This window comes from Phalangium opilio, unplaced genomic scaffold, assembly GCF_054372755.1.
Source record: "Phalangium opilio isolate 3A_F unplaced genomic scaffold, DU_Popi_V2 ptg000105l_1, whole genome shotgun sequence".
NCBI classification, from domain to species: Eukaryota; Metazoa; Arthropoda; class Arachnida; order Opiliones; family Phalangiidae; genus Phalangium; species Phalangium opilio.
Genome location: NW_028324207.1, coordinates 1,144,309 through 1,160,734, shown reverse-complemented (window position 1 = coordinate 1,160,734; position 16,426 = coordinate 1,144,309). Strand labels below are relative to the sequence as shown.

At 35.5% G+C, this 16,426-nt stretch overlaps 1 protein-coding gene across 2 annotated transcripts in view; it reads left to right on the top strand.

Moving 5' to 3' along the window:
* The first annotated feature begins 1,460 nt into the window (after window positions 1-1,460).
* The window catches only part of LOC149625137 (zinc finger MIZ domain-containing protein 1-like), an 84,293-nt gene continuing 69,327 nt past the window's right edge, over window positions 1,461-16,426 (top strand). For both annotated transcript variants that reach the window (XM_089851924.1, XM_089851923.1), the window contains exons 1-2: window positions 1,461-1,885; window positions 9,422-9,534. The gene's annotated coding sequence lies outside the window, so the exon portion shown is untranslated. The remainder of the gene's footprint in view (window positions 1,886-9,421; window positions 9,535-16,426) is intronic.

The window sequence follows — 16,426 nt, the reverse complement described above, 5'->3', positions numbered from 1 at the left end:
GTGGAGCTTCTTGGCGAGAGGGAAATACCCCAATGGCGACCTCACGGCCCCTGTGTGTTGGTTTCTCTGTTTGTAATTTCCGAATTGGTCTATTGGCCCTGCAACAAGGACTAGGTGTCCATGTGGAGTCTTTGTATCACGTGATGCCTGTGACGCCAATAATGTTGCTAGCATGGTGAAACTTCTCAGTTTCCAAAGAATCAGCTAGTGTCCGACACCTTTATTTGTCTGTTACGTAGACTTTTGTCTTATTTGAGGTTATATACCGTTATACAGCTGATCAAATACATTTCCAGGTTGTCATGTGCCCGTTTTGCTTTAAGCGGTGAAGTGAAAGGTATAATTATAGCAGCGTAAGTATCGATATCCCTTTGGGAAGAAGGCGTTTGAAATTAAAAACATTAACGTGTCAATGTCCCTTTACCTCTACGTATATGTACTTAGCCCATTTTAAAAAAATATATTTATATCGTATTCTATTATTAATGGTTTTCAATCTGAAAAGGTAAATAGCTCGTGCCATTATCCCTTTACAGTAAAATAATTATTTAACAGTTTTCTTATGGCAATTACTTTGAATAAACAGCAGGTTAAATAAAAATCTCTTCATGTCCTCAACTAGGAGTAATAGTTATTTTTAGGAACTGGATCTGTATCAACTCCCTCTAGAGGTCGAAGTTATATTGTCTAGTGAGCTGCATTATCATTTCTAACTTCTCCAGCATTTCTTCCTGTGTTTTAAAATTTTCGCGCTTTAGGCTTAGCAATTGTAAATATGTTAAGCCTACCATCTAGTGCTAACTAGCCTAAGTTTTATTAATAACGACTAATAAATATGTCTATTCTAAATTTTTATTAGAGAAAATATTTAACCATGTTTTGCATCAATTTAAATTTCAGTTAAACTTAGTTAACTTGAAATTGAACATTTGGGTAATTACTGTTTGTAGGTGGCGCTAGCTCCTTCAGTTTCTCGTTCGCCTGTTTAAAGTATTGATTTCACCCTCCCCCCTCCCGAACTCAAAAGAAAAGTTTCTGTTTCAAAGTGAATTTGCTATCTCATCCCCCCGCATTTGTACCTCTACGGCGCTTGACTGATTTCAACCGTCATTCCCTCTTCCCTAGTTCAAATCACCCCAATATAATGCAATGAAGACAAAGCCAGGTGACGTGATTTCGCACTACCGTACCCGGCAGGATCCAGTGTATTCATGGTATAACCCTGAACGTGAACAAACGACAGCGCACGCGCAATGTCTGGATTTTCTTACTACCTCTATTGTTCATAGTAGAAACTGGAATGAGATCAAACCGTGAGGATCGGTTGTGTCGAGGTTAAGTTATTACGCACTGCTATGGGTATCTCTCATCCCCCGATTTTAACGTATTCCCTCTACTACGGAGAATGAAGGGAGCGCACGCGCACCAAGTCGCGTTGCAAATATTTTTGTCCGGTGAAAATCTTTAGTAGCGCGTGAGACGCTGTTGAATAAGGAGGTGTCGCGCGATTTTTTCGTGAATACTTAGGCACGTGCTAGCCTTTAGCTCGTATTAACCATACCGGGTCGTACGTAGATATTTAATTAAATTTAATATACTACCGAAATCGTGTGCGTATTTATTTAAACCAATCAAGTCCTTCCATTTGAATTGAATTCTGGCGAAAATTTGAGACTGCAAAGGCAATGAAAAATATTAAACAGTGTTAATTAAACAAAATAGAAGAAAGAATATGTGCGCGTTGTGTGAAAAGTGCTGAGTTTTCAATAAAGTGGCGCGTAAAAATTCAAAATTATCAACCGTTATTATTATTTACACATGGATTAAACCTCCAAGGCTTAACGACACTTCAAACTGAAAATACTACACTTTAAAGACAATTATCGTAAGTTAAAATGTTTAATTGCATGAAATTAACTTAATTAACGCTTTCTTTTGGGTACATGTTCAAAGTTTAAGTATCTTTGGTTAAAATAGATTATCAATAGAGGTTTTTTATGACAATTCCTAAGCCTTGGCCGGTTAGATAAACAGGAAATTATATAGCTCTCCCATGCCACATGTGTTTATGGTCCTAGATTTCATAATGGTTAAAAATAGCAGCTTAAATCCAAATTCCCTCAAAAATTGGAATTCGTCCTTATACTTCGTACCCGTTCTAACCTTGTAGTAAAAAAAATTAATTATCTTAAACATTCTCGTCATTACGACGTCATCATCTGTGGCTTACGTAAATACAAAAATTTTCCAGTCATCGTGTTAGAAATGATCTATCATATTTCATTGTTAGCTTGTTTGTTCAAATCATTAGAGGGGCTGAGGGAAGTGTTGCCTGTTAAAGGGAGTTATGTTAGAGGAGGCTTTTGTTTTTAATGAAATTAAATTTGTCCCACCTGCACTAAAGTGAAAGGGTTTAAGATTAGGGGATGCTATACTTTCTCTTTAAAATATTATCTACGTAACTTTCCCTTTAAAGATAATAGTAAGCACATGCTCTAAATAAGAACTATACTGTACTAGAATACAATCTCAGAAAGGATAAATTTTCAGTTGGAAAATTGTTTTTACATCTTAACTTCTAGTCCTTCCAAGACTGGATTCCACTATATTTCTTAACAAAAATGAACAATGTAACTATCCCTTTACGATATTGGCTATGATTCCCTTTCAAGTGTATTCTATGCCTTCCCATTAAATGTATTCTCTACTTTCACTTTTAATGTATTGGTTATACTTTCCATTTTAATTTATTGGTTATACTTTCCCTTTAATGTATTGGCTTACTTTCCCTTAAATGCATTTTCTATACTTGCCCTTTAAATGTACTCTCTATACTTTCAATTTAATTGTATTTTCTATACTTTCCCTTTAATTGCATCGTCTATGCTTTCCCTTTAAAGGTATTGTCTCTACTTTCCCTTTAAAGGTATTGTCTCTACTTACCCTTTAATTGTATCGTCTATACTTACCCTTTAATTGTATCGTCTATACTTTCCCTTTAAATGTATTGTCTATACTTACCTTTAAATGTAGTGTCTATACTTTCCCTTTAAATGTATTGTCTATACTTACCTTTAAATGTAGTGTCTATACTTTCCCTTTAAATGTATTGTCTATACTTACCCTTCTAATGTATTGTCAATACTTACCCTTTTAATGTATTGTCTATACTTACCCTTTTAATGTATTGTCTATACTTACCCTTTTAATGTATTGTCTATACTTGACCCTTTAAATTTATTGTCTATACTTGACCTTTTAATGTATTGTCTATACTTACCCTTTAAAATGTATTGTCAATACATTGACTCTGCTATCCCTTTATAATATGTGTACCCTTTCCCTTATAAAACCTATTTCCAATACTCCCCCTTTAACAATGCAACCGATATCTTATTCGTATCGTTCTCAAGAATGCAAGATAGTAAGAATAAATTTATATTGGTTGGTTACTTGAGTGTGACGTCACTTCCGCTTATGTTTTTTACCTTTTTCTAATATTTCCGGTTAACCGACTTCCTTTAGTTTAAAAAAAAAATATATCACCTGTAGTATTTAATATTATTTATTTCCGTATAATATATATAAATAATCGCAATCTTTTTTGTGGTCATTTTCTTTTGTAAAGCATTTTAATCTGGTTATTTGAGAATTGGAATTCGGTTAGCCCATTTAAAGCCCGCCAAAATATAATAAAAACCCGCCAAGGAAATTTGTACCAACAACTAGGGGTCTGACATAAAGTTATTCTTAACAAATATCCCTCTTAACATTGACAACTTTTGATATCAGAAAAAAGTCAAAGAAAATCACAGAAAAAGCCAAGGAAAATCACGGAAAATAGTCAGGGAATTTATATCTAAAATTTATGTTCCAACCCTGTTAGTTTGAACTACAGTAATTACCCGTCAATTACGCTGACTGATTGACTTCTAGTCAATAATTACCATAATTAAAAATTACCTTAACCTCAGTCAGTGACAAACTTGTGCAATGATTATAAAAGAAAATGAAGCAATAAGGAAGTTACGTAATACCTAATTTTCATAAAAAAAATCTCCCAAACTTAAAATTTCGTACGTTAAGAGTCAAAACTATTAAAATTGTGTGTATTTACATATGTATCTTTATCACCGACCCCCTAGCTATAGCATGATAGCGCTTTTTGGCGCGCGCTGATAGAAGTAGGCTGGGGGGGGATGAGGTGTATAACTAGAACAGCTGATGTGTGTGTGGCGACCGCGAAAGGGGGGGGGGAGTCATAAGAGTAGCTTTTTGTTTTAATTTTTTTTTTATTCATTTTGCACGCGCTTGTATTGAAACCCTCCCCTCTTCTTCCCTTTATCTGGCTCGCGACGCGCAGGCGCGAACAGCATTCTCGCGCGGACAAGGTATTGCAAATCTTCACTCTACCTCTCACGAGCCAGATAGATTGTCTCCCCCCTTCCTTTCTCCGGTTTTTGCGCCCCCCGTCCGGGTTTAGTGTTAGCTATGGTTTTATCCTAGGAATGAGAAAGGGGGTCGTCTATAAATAACTAATTTCCAAAATCAATATGATACCGAAGATAGCATAACCGATAATGTCGTTTTTTTTAGAGACCATATGCTCTATATTAATATATTGTTATAGGAAAAAGGGGTCAATTAAATTGGCAGCACTGTTAAAGGGAGTGTGAACCTGCGGTGCAAGGGTTAATGCATACATTTCGTCAGAGAAAATTGTTATATAATAGAAAGTAGGTGGCGATAGTTTTCAGAAATAGTTGCGTTAATTTCCCGCCGGTTTTGGTTATGACGTCGTGACAGAACTAACCAATCAGAGACAGGAAACCAAAGAACAACCAAATAGAACCGTACTAATAATGCAATTCACGTACAAATGCAACACCTTTCATTCCTATACTATTTTCTTTGATTTCATAATTAAGCATGTCAACGGCGTAGCATATTTTTTATTCAGTTTATAATCCCTTTAATCGTCTCACCACATCCCCCGCGTTATGAAATACATTTTAGCTTCTTGAAATGTATTAATAGAAGCGTTTTAGAATGTTTTAACAAGGTGCTTAGAGACTATGGTAGATGTATTCCGACTTTTGTCACCCGTTCGATTGTAAGTTTTATCCGATATCTTTTGTAGTGACCCGCTTTCCAATAGTAACGTATCTCTATGGCCTTCAAAATAAATACAAATTGATATTTACGCATGACCCCCGTCTCCCTCCCCCTTTACGAGGCTTGACTGGTGCGCTTATCCAATATCACCCCATTCCCCCCACCCTATTAACTCCTTGGTTTATTTAGATTTTATTGCAAATACGCTGTAAGTGAATGATACTTTTTTGCTCCTAACCGCAAACACCGCGAAAAAGCGGTAACTCCAACAATATCAAAGGTGTAATGAAATGTCGTAAACGCTAAATTAATGTCATATTATTTATTTATTTATTTATTTATATATATGCATATTTTATTGTAGTTATGATGTAAGTAATTTATTTATCGTGATAAGTTCGTAACTACGGTTGACATAGCTTATTTTATTTAGATGTTGGTTAATATTATAATAATTTCTAAATGAAGTGATCTTTGTACCGAGGGGCTATTCACTCATGCTAATGCTTGTTAGACCTTTTTCAAAAAGGGGGGCGCAGTATCGTCTTTCCGAGTCTCTATTTTAGCTCTGACGTTTTAAAAGGGTCTGTAATTTAATAATAATAATAATTGTAATTTGGAAAAGTCATTGAAAATTTCGTACGAACCCTGTATTTTCTATTTATGGGCTTCGCTATTTTTGGCGGTAGTTGGTTTTGGCGTATAGGGGCGACATTCCTAAAGAAGGCCAAGGATGTTGTGGCGTTTGTAGTTTATATTCCCTTTAAAAGCGGCTAGAATTAAACTTTAAGTATCTCCGAAATTTTAGCGAAGAAAATTGCGTAAGGAGCTTCGAAAATTTATTTTCTTTAGCACCCGCGAGTGGAATTTCTTTGATTCCAAAAATAAGTTCTCCGTTCTTATAATCTCGCCAATCTCTCTCCAAATGCCGAATGACGTCACATTTAAAAATACCTCTATATCATCCATACTTATCCCCCAATAATATCATTATAGACTTATGTCCTTAAAAAGACCGACATCTCCAAATTTAGTATGGTTTTTTGTCACTGTTGGTTTAGGCTTAAGAGGTTTAAAGTAATTGGGGATATTTTGTGATGTATGTTGTTTGATTATATTTAGGGGAAGTAATTGGGTTGATTATTTTTCTTTGTTTTGTCAAAATAATTAGGGTAATTTTTAAATGGTTGCTTTAGGTTTAAACATATTTGGGGTAATTGTTAAGTGGTTCCCTTAGCTTTAGATATTTGGGGTAATTGTTAAGTGGTTCCCTTAGCTTTAGATATTTGGGGTAATTGTTAAGTGGTTCCCTTAGCTTTAGATATTTGGGGTAATTCTTAAATGGTTTCTTTAGCTTTAGATATTTGGGGTAATTATTAAATGGTTCCCTTAGCTTTATATATTTGGGGTAATTATTAAATGGTTCCCTTAGCTTTATATATTTGGGGTAATTTTTAAATGGTTCCTTTAGGTTTAGATATTTGGGGTAATTCTTAAATGGTTCCCTTAGCTTTAGATATTTGGGGTAATTCTTAAATGGTTCCCTTAGCTTTAGATATTTGGGGTAATTTTTAAATGGTTCCTTTAGTTTTAGATATTTGGGGTAATTCTTAAATGGTTCCTTTAGTTTTAGATATTTGGGGTAATTCTTAAATGGTTCCTTTAGTTTTAGATATTTGGGGTAATTCTTAAATGGTTCCTTTAGTTTTAGATATTTGGGGTAATTCTTAAATGGCTCCTTTAGCTTTAGATATTTGGGGTAATTCTTAAATGGTTCCTTTAGTTTTAGATATTTGGGGTAATTCTTAAATGGCTCCTTTAGCTTTAGATATTTGGGGTAATTCTTAAATGGCTCCTTTAGTTTTAGATATTTGGGATAATTTTTAAATGGTTCCTTTAGGTTTAGACTTATTTGGGGTAATACTTAAATGATTCCGTTAGCTTTAGACATGTTTGGGGTAATTGTTTAAACCCCCAAGGTAATTTAGGGGGAATGGGGAAATGTTTCCTATAGGTGTCATTGTAGTAATTTTTACATTAGCTTTAGGTGCATTGGGTATAAAATCATCACCTTCAATTTTTATGTATATATGTCAAAATAACTCACTTTAGGTTTCCTTTAAAAGTCGCGGGTTGCTAAATATGCTAAAGGTTTACTGATTTGTATTTTTTTTTCTGCTTGTCCCCATTCTATCCCCTTGTTATTGACAATGTTACTTGTCATTGCTTATGGATATTTAAGACGACTTCTTAAGCCTTGCCTAGCGCTGTCAAGTAAGGCTAAAGTATATCGTAACATATGATAGACCATAGCCCACTTGATCACGCTGGCTGCACGCGCTATAGAAGCCCGCTCAATCGACCCTAAAAATGAGAATAACATAGGTTCGGTCTAAAATTCAAACCCGTCTGGTTTTAACAGGGCCGTCTATGGGAGGGGACCAGTTTTTTCAACGTTTTTGACAATATTAGTGCATCCACTGGTTCAAATCTCTTGAATTTTTAATGAGACGTGTATTGAAAGGTTTGATATTATCCTGTAAAATTTAAAGTCTTCAGCTATAATAGTTTTTTTATAAAAAATAAAAATCATCACATAGTAGAGAAATTGAAGGGGCAAAATTCTCTACTATGTGATGATTTCTATTTTTTATAAAAAAAACTATTATAGCTGAAGACTTGAAATCTTACAGGATAATATAAAACCTTTCAATACACGTCTCATTAAAAATTCAAGAGATTTGAACCAGTAGATGCACTAATATTGTCAAAAACGTTGAAAAAACTGGTCCCCTCCCATAGAAGCCCATGTTAAAACCAGACGGGTTTGAAAGTTTAGACCGAACCTATGTGACGCGCCGTATTCGCGAGTTAACATGTAAAAAAAATCGTTTGGACGGGCTTCTATAGCGCGTGCAACTTGCGTGATCGAGTGGGCTGTGGATAGACTGGTCTCTGGGCAAATAAGCAGCTGCACGTGCGTCTAGGCTCCTCAATGCTGTCGGGCGCCATCTGGCGGGAAATATTCCCTCCCCCCCCTCCTTCCGCCTTCTCACCCTGTAGTGTAGACTTCAACAGACCGCCGTGCTCCCAGACTCACGGGGGTCTGACATAAAGTTAGAAATGTTAAAACTGTTTTTTTTTTTTTTTTTTTAATTTGCTTAATAATTCTTCACTTTTTCTAAAGTGATAAGCTAAATAGACTTACAGGGGGCCATGCATAAAGATTCGAATGTAGTTTTAACAAAAGTTACGTTATAAAAATCAATATTATGAGTATTTATATTTAGTATGGATACACAATTTAAACGTATTTTTTCAACTTTTTCGATCTCAAGTGATACTGAACTGTACGGGGGGGGTCTGATATAAAGTACTCCAAATTATATTGAAAAACTTCATTAATAGATTAATTATTATTCTTTTTTTAATGAGTAGCTAAGATTAACCTCGTAAGTATTTTCTTAATCGGGGTTAAGATTTAAATAGCCGAAGAAAAAATAATAAAACGGTCAATAAATCAGGTCGCTAAATATAAATCTTCCAAGTATTAATGAATATATTATTGTAATAAATATAGAATGGATAAAATTAAAATAAAATATATTTAATCAAGTTTAAGCTCTTATGGTATGAATGCGGTATTAAATAACGTAAGGAAATAACCAGTAGTATTGTTAAGTGGTCTTTGTACACGAGTTCAACAGCATTTTTTTTATATATATATATCAGCTTTGAAAACTTGAAACCGGTATTTAGAGAAAATCCATTTGTTTTAGTTTTAAATAATATACAGGGTGTTTTTTGCAAAAAGGGAGTGAGTGTTTTACGGATGACCCCTTAAATTTAAGTAAGATACTGCATGGTAATTTAATTATGGGGTTATCAATAAAACTCTTAATTATATCTTGTTTATGGGGTGTCCCTTGTGGGAACAAAATGTTACAGAAAGTTACATTTTCGACACAAAACTGATTGATTGTACCACTGTATTTTGGTCCTATAATTAGCTTTTTTGCGACAACTGTATAACATATAATATGTACAGTATATTTTTTGACGGGTCAAATGCACCACCAACACGAGGGGCTACACATTCTCGGATTACCCCCTTATGTAAATTAGCACGGCTTGTTTCTTAGCGTTAATAATATAAATTATAACCCTTAACCTATTTCAACTTAACCAACTTAAAATAAATGTCTTTTGTATTCCCTTTAAATTGGTAATTAATGACAACGTGACACGTACGAAAATAATTCATCAAAAATTTAAATTTTTTTGGGTCTTTTTATTTCTTTTACAGATTTTTGCGGGAAAATTTATTACATTTGACCAATCACGTCTGAGTATCCATCGTCTCTAAGGGAAAACGCATAGCATCTAGAACATCTCTCGTTGTTATTATCATCGAAATTGGTAAGTTTTACTCTTTTCAACTTGATTTTTGTTATCTTTTCGTCATAAGTAAAGTTATTACAGTAAGTGTGATGCTAAAGTAAGAAAAGTTAGCTAATAAATTAATTTCCTTGAAAGTTTCGATAACATAACATTATACCTTAAAGAACGGCCTTTCTCTAAATATTAAAGCAAAAATATTTTTAAAAAAATAATTATATTTATTACGAAATAATTTGCATTTAAATAATTAGTCTTTGAAACGATAACTATTGCGCCATCCGAGATTGATTTAGTGGCGTCTGCTAAATCGAATCTCTGACCCCTACGGGAGTAACGGGATGAGAGAGGTTACTAAGGGTAAGGTAGGGGCAAGAAGCGATATCTAGTTTACTAGGGAGAAGGTATAAGATGCCTAAGTATTCGCGCGCCATAGTCTCAGTCCCCCTTTCAAAATACAAGGGGGGGGCGTAAAAGGAGGCCGGGCTATTTCACCTCTCCTCAGTCGGAAAATACGTAATTTTCGTCATTCGCGTCGCGCTGACGTGAGTTTTCAAGAACCAATGAGATTCTGGTTGTAATTTATAGGCGGGGATTAACTCCGGACCTACTATACGTTTGGACTGGAGATAAAGCTGGAAATGTGGCGAATTTATAACTTCTCCCTAATAAACTAGATATCACTTCTTGGTAGGGGTAAGAGGTTCGTTATAGCAGACGCCACTAAACCAATGGCGGATGGCACAGTAGTAATCGTTTTTAAGACTATTAAATGCTAATTATTTTGTAATAAGAGATAATTTTTTTTAAATATTTTCCCGTTATTTCCAAATTACTGACAACACTGAAGCGCAGTTAAAGTTAAGAAATGGGGGAGGAAATTTCTCTACCCCCTTTAGGAAATATTTATAACTTATAAGATTAAAGTTGAAACTCGTCATACTTACATAACATATATTACTTGTTTAAAAGAAAAAAGAAAACGATGTATTTTTTCCCAAAACTAAACCAATACCTTCTTCATCATACCATCCATATCTTGATTCTTGTTTCTTTTCTTAATCCGGTTTTTGGTGGTTATATAGACAGGGGGAGTGTAGTGCATGATACCACGTGATCACACGGAGGAAGGGGTCGAACTCGAACTTAAGAGCCGAGCCGAGCGCGAGCTCAGGTCGTCGATTTTATGGGGTGAAAGACATTTTCACCATCCATTTTTCTATAGAGATATGTGTTCTTATATAAATTTAGTACAGGGTGTTACAGAAAGGGTAATTATGAGATCGAAGTACAGTCGGACGCTCAGATGATGGGCCATCAATTTTGAGTCAAAATGTAACTTCTAAATCATTTTGGCACACGGTGCACACCCCTAAGACAAGTTATGATCATTGGAGTGTTTTACTGATGAGCTCTTAAATTTGAGGAAGGAACTGAAAGGCACTTCTAATTTAATAGACCGATAAAAATATTCGCCTACTTATTGTTTTTACCGTAATCCACACCGTCTCAAGAGGCTCAAAAGTGTGGTCCTTCATGATTGGTCAGATTATGTGGGCAACCAGGGCCGGAAATAAGAAAATTTCTTACAGGACATGTGTCCAGTGACCCCCTGTTTGACTTGAAAATTTATAGGACATTGTCCACTGGAGTGTGCAATATAGTGTCGCATCTCCATAGTCAAGCTATCAAAACTTGTGAAAATTTATTGGTCAAACTGACCCCCCTTAGATTTTTAAAAAAATTATGGGACATTTTAAAATTTTATTGGACAATGTCCAGTGTCCTGTGCTTATTTCCGGCCCTGATTTCGTTGGTCGTCAAAAATCACGTGTTGCCAGATCTTTTTCAACGTTTTCCGATCAGGCAGGGAAATAAGGTTTTAAATACTTATCTGCATCATAATATACTCGTGAGTCGTGTACAACTGTAGGCCGGCGTGTTAGAGGCTTAGCCTCTATTATGAAACTGATAATTAACAACTTAAATAACAATATAACAGGTGCTAAGCCTTAACCGCGTTGTTGATAACAACAAGGACTCTAAGCAGACGACAACTATTAATAATATAAAAAAATCTTCGTAGTTCAAAGATTTCAAGTAGAATCGAGAATAATATGAACCGAACCGAACTGGCTTCAATTCAAAAATCCAGCACTGCTGAGGGAAAATGACTTACAGGCGAATTTTTTTATTGGTCTATTCAGGGGGTCATCTCTAAAACACTACTGTGTTCATGACTTGTTTAGAGGGGGGGGCTTGTGGGGGAAAAATCGGTCATAGACGTTAGATTTTCGTCTTAAAATTCAATTGATTGCCCAAAGAACAGTTCCACTATACTTCGGCTATAATTTTTTGTAACACCTTGTATATTATTAAGTTCGTGTGATATGTTTAACGTTTATCAAACCTTTATTAAAACAAAGGCTGTATCCTTTGGGGGGGGGGGTTAGAAGCCGGGGGTAACTGGTTTTCTTGGACCCCGAGAAACGTACGGACTTGGCGAGCATGTCTTAGAAGACAATGCATTAAATTACACCACCACCACGGTTGGGGATTATTCAACCCAACGGTGTAAGAAGTTAAGATTTCGTGATTTGTGTTTTCTTCCAAGATATATACATTACAATTTCGCGGAAATAATTCCCCTAACCCCCTTCTTCTTCCCCCCTAACCCCCCTCTCGGCCCCGGGAGCTTGGAAAGGGGAGGGGGAAGGGGTGATTGCCCTGAAACTATTTTTGATAATGTCCGGCTCAACTCGGTTCGGTTCTAGTTGTTTTGGGTTTTATTTTATTTTGGTGTATATTGGTTTTTGTAGTGTTCGTATTTGAAAGGATTACTTTTTCTGCACCTTGCCTATAATTGTGCTAAATTAGAGATTCTATAAATCGGTATCGATTCTAAATTAGAGATCCTATAAATCCGTATCGATCCTCAAATTGAGATCCTGTACATCTGTATCGATCCTAAAATAGAGATCCTGTAATCTTTATCGATCCTAAATTAGAGATCCTGTAAATTCGTATCGATTCTGGATTATAGATCCTGTAAATTCGTATCGATTCTGGATTATAGATCCTGTAAATTCGTATCGATTCTGGATTATAGATCCTGTAAATTCGTATCGATTCTGGATTATAGATCCTGTAAATTCGTATCGATTCTGGATTAGAGATCCCGTAAATTCGTATCGATTCTGGATTAGAGATCCTGTAAATTCGTATCGATTCTGGATTATAGATCCTGTAAATTCGTATCGATTCTGAATTAGAGATCCTGTAAATTCGTATCGATTCTGGATTAGAGATCCTGTAAATTCGTATCGATTCTGGATTAGAGATCCTGTAAATTCGTATCGATTCTGGATTAGAGATCCTGTAAGTCCGTATCGATCCTGTAATAGATATCCTGTAAGTCCGTATCGATCCTGGATTAGAGATCCTGTAAGTCCGTATCGATCCTGTAATAGATATCCTGTAAGTCCGTATCGATCCTGGATTAGAGATCCTGTAAGTCCGTATCGATCCTGTAATAGATATCCTGTAAGTCCGTATCGATCCTGGATTAGAGATCCCATAAATCCGTATCGATTCTGGATTAGAGATCCTGTAAATCCATATCGAACCTAACCTGTAAATTTGGATCGATCCTAAATTAGAGATACTAGAAATCCATGTCGATCTTAAGTTATAGAGATCCTATAAATCCGTATCGATCCTCAATTAGAAAAACTACAAATCTGTATCGATCTTTAATTAGAGATCCTGTACATCTGTATCGATCCTCAATTAGAAAACCCATAAGTCGGTATCGATCCTCAATTAGAAAAACTTCAAATCCACATCGATCCTAAATTAGAGATCCTGTAAATCTGTATCGATCCGAAATTAGATATCCTGTAAATCCGTATCGATCCGAAATTAGAGATACTATAAATCCATTCCGATCCTAGATTAGAGATCCTATAAATCCATTCCGATCCTAGATTAGAGATCCTATAAATCCATTCCGATCCTAGATTAGAGATCCTATAAACCCATTGAGTTCTTAAATCCCGTAAATCTTTGTTTATTCTAAATTTCCTATATCTATATTGTTCGTAAATTTCTTATAAATCTATATTGTTCGTAAATTTCTTATAAATCTATATTGTTCGTAAATTTCTTATAAATCTATATTGTTCGTAAATTTTTTATAAATCTATATTGTTCGTAAATTTCTTATAAATCTATATTGTTCGTAAATTTCCTATAAATCTAAAATCAATCGATCCAAAATGTCCTACGAAATATCGATCCTCACTTGCCTTAAATATCCATATCGATTCCTAAATTTTCCGTAAATTCTTATCGATCCTTAGTGTCCCATAAATCCGTGATTCATTATATCCTATGAAATCCATTGATCCTAAATGCACACTATAAAGTCCATCGATCCTAAACTTCCCATAAATAATCGACCCCAAACTTCCCATAAAAACATCAATCCTAAAAAATCCTATATAAAAAAATTAAAAACCACCCTATTAATTAAATACTTGAAAATAAAAAGAAAAAAAAATTAAATTTCAGAAGCGATTTTGCTTTCACCAAAAAAAAAATAAAATAAAAATTATTCAAGGTCGAGAATGTGAGACTGTGGAAAGTTTATCTTTTATGTCGTAACCCTAAGACATTTCAGGGAGGGGGGGGGCAAACCTTAAGAAAAAATAAGGGGATTCTTAAACCCCGCCCACATTTTTCCCCAACCTTTAGAGGCGCCCCCTATATTAAAGATTACTGTCACTCGAGCACTTTGTTTAGAAGTATTTAGCTTCCCTCGCAAACTATCCTCGTAAGACAGCGAACCTAGTTAAAATTAGACAACTCCATAAGTTAATCATTATACCCTATAAGTTTAACAGCGACTGTATAGTTTAAATGATTTTGAATCGACGAACCTCTTGCGGAGTTATTATTATTTTTAATTAATATTAATTGCATTTAATTCAGAGGCAATTTTGTTGAATTTAGAGTTCGTATTAACCGGGGTTTTTAGGGCAATAATAAACCAAATTTTAACAAAAATTATAGCAGACGATCCCTTTATACCACGCCCCTCTTATATAGTTCTCCTAAAACTATCTTCATGAAACAGGGGTGCCGGCTTCCATAAAGGCGCAACAGTTTATTGTAAGTGACCTTGGGTAGTTTTAGTAATAGCCTATAGATCGCATATCTATTGTGTGACGTCACCCGTGCAATTAATGCCTAATGGGTAAACAGTACCAAACCAAAAGTAGGCCGATAGTTGTGTTCGATTCTGATCATTCAGTTCCAAACCTGCAGGAGATGCACTCACAAATTACTGGCAACCATGTAGCGCATTTAAAGTTATGTGCGCACTATCTGTAACTTATAGGGAGTTATCATTAGCTTATGTCGATATTTACCAAAAGTGTGAAGTCTGGTTTCATTTTGACCATCTTGTTATTAAGCTCAGCCATTTTTTTAATGTTTTTTTTTTTGTATTTTTGACGGCGATGCAGTGCGGTCCTGAATTAGAAATGAGGCAAAGAGCCGCATGAAAATAAGGGGTCGGACAGTAACGTTATTAATAAGTGTATGGAGAAAGGCGTTCGGGGTCTTAAGAATTAGCTCCGGGGGTTTTTGCACTTTCTTGATTATTGTCACTGTACCCCTCCCCTCCTTTCCCCTGAATCCGCGCCCCTTTTCAAATGAAATGCGCGAAAATTAAAAAAAAAAAATGAAGAAAGTCTTTTTTTTCTGAACCCCCAATCAACTTCCTGACGTCACAACTCCGCTGTTTTTAGAGCTAGGGGGAAAATTAATACAGTATGCGATAGGATAAAATGCCCCCTATCTAATGGTACCTTATACTTGGTCTTGTAACGAAGGGGTCGTACATAAATTACGTCACAAAAACTTGGAAGAAATTTCTTTTTCTTTTTCTGATTTCTCAACTTCGTGACGTAGTAACTCTGCTGTTTTTAGAGCTAGGGGGGAAATGAATACAGTATGTGATAGGCCAAAATGCCCCTTATCCAATGGTAATAAATATTTGGTTTTGTAACAAAGGGGAGGTGCATAAATTACGTCACAAAAACTTGAAGGAAATTTTATTTTCTGATTTCTCAACTTCGTGACGTAGTAACTCTGCTGTTTTTAGAGCTAGGGGGAAATGCGTACAGTATGTGATAGGCCAAAATGCCCCTTATCCAATGGTACTAAATATTTGGTTTTGTAACAAAGGGGCGGTGCATAAATTACGTCACAAAAACTTGGAAGAAATTTGTTTTTCTGATTTCTCAACTTCGTGACGTAGTAACTCTGCTGTTTTTAGAGCTAGGGGGAAATGCGTACAGTATGTGATAGGTTAAAATGCCCCCTATCTAATGGTACCTTATACTTGGTCTTGTAACAAAGGGGCCGTGCATAAATTACGTCACAAAAACTTGGAAGAAATATCTTTTTCTTTTTCTGATTTCTCAACTTTGTGACGTAGTAACTCTGCTGTTTTTAGAGCCAATGGGAAATGAGCACATTAAGGAATTCAGTTCTTAATCTGTATTTCCCGAATTGCTCCCAAAATTCACCGCTGACGGACGGTATTCATTCAAGGGAAAGGCGAACTGCGTGTATGGCCTAGGAATGTAACTTATTGGTCTTTGTCACGAGCTTATGTTGAGGTTTTCCTCGAATTGAGCTCAAGGAAAGCAAGGGGGAGAGAGATACGAGTCGACAAAACGCAGAGATCACTCGGGGACTGAGCAAAATCAAAAATTGGGTCACATTACGACGTTACGATGCTTTTTAAGCCACCCACGAGCGAACCGCAGCCGCGCGCACCAATCTAGCATGGTATTATACAAAACCACCGCTAAAATCCACACAGAAGTAAATGAAAAACAAC